Below are 4,214 nucleotides of genomic sequence, written 5' to 3'. Positions count from 1 at the left end.
TAATCCATCTTTTACTATTCTTTTTGTAGGTGCGTTCTAATTGGAGGAATTATTGTGTCCCTTTCTCTTTCAACCACAATGAAACACCTTTCACTTCTTGCTGTGTAAAAGGCGTTTCTGCTACAAAATGACTTTTCAAACTAATCTGTCGTTTAATTTTTTTGCAGAGTCCTTAATTTTCTCATAGACTACTGAGACTACTGATTGCAGCGACGATCTTGTAACACAGCGAACTAGTCACTAGTCTTTAGGCACAGCTTTGAATACAATAGCCTCATCTTGCCAGAGTTTTGTTACGATCCGTTACGACAACATTAAGCCATCTGTGACTAGGCTTTTTGTGTGTGGGTTGCAATTAGTAGAGTTATCTTGTCTTACAAACGCAATCAAACACCGTTTAACTCTTGCTGTGCACTGTTATAATGGGCTCGTGTTATATTATGGTTGTTCGAAAGGATCCTTGTTGTTTAATTTTGTCGCAGACTCTCTGTAGTGTATTCATAGATTTCTAATTCCACTAAAATGTTATAACTCTGCGACTAGTCTTTAACATTCATGCACAGCTCTAAATCCAATAGGCTTCTTACTGAGTCAGTGCCAGACACAGTTATGCCATGGTCGGTCACGGTAACATCAAGCCATCTGTTACTCGGCTGTTGTGTTTGTATTGTAATTGGTCGATTGCTAAAGGTGAAGTTAAGACTGAAGGTCTTTGGAACATGTGAAGAAACACGTTCTCTAGTGTTTGATAGACCTTTTCAATCTAAACTTAACTTAGGATGTAAATTAAAATCGTAAAAACCCAGCATGTTATAATTGAAAACATATTTCAGAACACAGTCACAGTCCTTTGTAGAAGTTTGCAAGAAGTTAGGCATTGAACATTAGTATTCCACTGTTACGAAATTCTGCCATAGTAAGGCAAGAAAGAGCACAAAGCGTGAGCCCGCTACGCGCTGCCGAGTCCCGGTTTGATGGGGTTACAACAGAGCAAATACGGACGGAAACTGCATCTCAAAATGAGTGAACGAGACTTTCTTGTTTTTCAAGCCCAGTAATAATACATTGAGGCGTTTCTAATTCGTTATTTGAAAATTACGAAACGTCAATCGTGTTCTATTCAATGCAAATTTGTTTTCAACTCCATACGAAGACCGAAAATTTGCCATGTCAATTGCTCGTCAGTTATCTTTTCAATGTAACCAATCCAATAAAAGGGACATTTTAATGGTTTCATTTTTGTTTTCCTCATTTACATCCGCCTTATACATGATGCAGGATGAAAATGCCATACTGCCCGTATACAAAATATACATAATATAAAAAAGGGTCGTGAAAATTTTTGTTAGAATATGGATGCGCGACTTCACGAGAGACCATACTAGAGAAATGGTGGACACAAACAACATTTTATTGACACCGATGGTTTCGACTGAAAAGGCTGAGGCTATATGGAACTGGCGCTGAATATACGAAAGTCCCCACTTAACATAAAGGCCGAGACACAGTAGGCGACAAGTCGCTAGGACAGGTCTCTGTGATAAGTCGCTCCGTGTGTACTGCTTCCGAAACAAGTCGCTGCGACAAGGCACTTGTTCTTACCAAGCACCGCAGTGATTTCGGATGAGGGGAAATATATGTGAACTAGTCTTCTAATTCAACACGGCGGACCTATAGCGAAGGTCAAAGAAAAAAAAAAGCTTTGAGTTCTGTTAACGATGCTGTTAGATACGGAAAATATAAACACGTTGAAAGAAGATATTGGACACGACAGTGAGTGTCAAGAAGAGAAGAAAGAGGGGTTTGTTACACTGTTTTTAAAAAACCTGCTATCGAGGATTTATCCCATAGGAGTCTATTGTCTCTATAAAACTGGATTACCACTTAAGCTGCAGTTACATTCCATGTTGAAGGCGAATAATCCTCGCATCGCTCAGATTTTTGCCCGTTTACATGTTTAGTCGCTATTTTGAAAAGGCTGCTGAGAGATCATGGGTTTATAAATGACGCTCTCTCATTGGTTAATTTATATTTTGTCGCAGCGACGCGTCGCAGGAGTGTGCACACGCTGCGACAACGCTGCTTACAGTCATTTTGTCGCTGCGATTAGTCGCACGAATTCAAACCAGTTTAAGTTCCTGCGACTGATCGCAACGACAAAATTCTGTGGCAGCGACAAAGATTTTCACATAACTTCACCATGTCACACAAGGCGAATTGTTGCAGCGACTTGTCCCCGGGACGTGTCGCAGCGACTTGTCACCTAGTATGAAAGGCAGCCAACCAGAATTATCGAAAAGGCTCGGGGCGCGAGAATGGTTCAATGTAACGGTTTAAAAGAACAAACTCAGTTTAGGACTTTGAGCTCTTAGTGCTGTAAAACGCCAAATATTAGGTGATGGCAATAAACGTCTTTGAAGAAAAACAGTTGTTCGTTTATTTTCTCGGTATATTTTGTCAGCTTGCATAACTTGTCGCGTTGCTGAGCCTTGGGATTTTGTTTTGCAATAACAAAGAAGCAGTGGAAAACTCTGTTGTGTTTGAACAAACAGAGTTGTTTTGTTTTGTATATTTAGTTAATTAACCAAATAGAAATCGCTTTGTTGGCAGTCAGAGATTCTTAAATGGCTGACGAAACCGCGATCCACAATTCCGTATGGCCCAAGGCATTCTGAAGCGGAAAATCAATCACACTATTTCATACCACACAGAGTGTCAGCACAAATTTAGGTCCAAGCCCTGGCAAGCTAGTTTTTCGCAAGCAGAAAAATAAAATAAAGCAATCATAATGATACAAAATCATATTTTATTCTGCTTTAAAATTACCCTACTAAAATGCGTTTCTTATTATTCTGCTCAGTAACTGGCCCATTGGACACGGGTCCCATTTTATGATGTCATCTTCTAAAATCATCATATTAAGTTATCCAATTTTATGTTAAGCTTCCCTTCCTGATGATATAATCTTTCGAAAAGGGAAATTGCGTCACCCTTCGGTAAAAAATGATTTCATCAACAGGATACACCACTATGCAAACGCCATCCTATCCAATCTCACCCAGATGATACCATCTTACGGAAGAGGCAATGACGTCACTTCCCTATGACGTCATGAACACGTCATGAACACACACCCCTCAGCAACCCGCGCACCCTTATTTATGCACCCTTCTGTATACGTCCTAGCATGGAAGCCCCACTCTATAACTACTTACGAAGTTTGACAAGATCGTTTTGGTTACAAGAAATCCAGACTTACTTGCGCTTTCACCTAGCGTTATTTTTAAATATACCAAATTATTTATTTATTTTTTACTTTTAATTTTGTTTCTTTTTCTTGTGAAGGTTAACCTTAATTTTGTTGGCTTTCTTTTATTAGTCTATGAAACTAAGTTTTACGTCAGCTTTCATGCGGCTGTCATAACATTGTTAATTAAGTAGTCTGTTGATCCACTCGGCTTCGCCTGGTGCAGTCACAGTTACTTTGCTTGTAATCTTTCTAAACCCAATATTGCAGTTGAGTCTGTGCCGAATATCTTCCTTTGTTTAAAAAGGGACATACATGAAGTAAAAGGGCTATTAACTTTACCACACTGTAATTTGACGCAAATTTAAGCTTAAAAATTATTTCTTCATGCTATATTCTTACAGAAATTCAAATGGGAGTGTGAACTATTTTTATTGTTATCTAAAAAAAATTGTATTCGTGCTACTTCACTGAATGGGCTTTGTGGTCTAATAGTATGCCCATAGGATACTATACATACAATATATAGAGTTTTCGGACACGCGCCTAGAGCTATGGGCTGATACTTGCCCTTGGAAATTTTATGCGCTAAAGAACAAATATTAGCCCAAGAACGACGTTCCAAGGCTCATACATCAAGAGTATTTGGCACGACTACTTCTCGCAAAACTGCGAACCATGGCTCGACCAAACATACTTGATATGGTACTAAGCATATCAAAGGTACGGTTAGGTATAAATAGGAGCACGTTGAGCTTTATCGCTTGATAGTGCCCGAAAGCGTACCACGTGATCAGCTCTGGGCCAGTGACTACAATGGAAAACGAGAAAGAGCCGAGGGAACCCAGACGCGGATTCCAACAGAACACGCTGGGTATCAATTCGATATAATATGATACGTGTAGTTCGTAGAACAAGCATGAGGCGTTGACGCAATTAGGGTAAGAGCATAGACAATTTACATTTT

Source organism: Orbicella faveolata, unplaced genomic scaffold (genome assembly GCF_042242905.1).
Source record: "Orbicella faveolata isolate gen_17 unplaced genomic scaffold, um_ofav_v1 contig_13, whole genome shotgun sequence".
Classification (NCBI taxonomy): Eukaryota; Metazoa; Cnidaria; class Anthozoa; order Scleractinia; family Merulinidae; genus Orbicella; species Orbicella faveolata.
Note: the sequence above shows the minus strand (reverse complement) of the source record.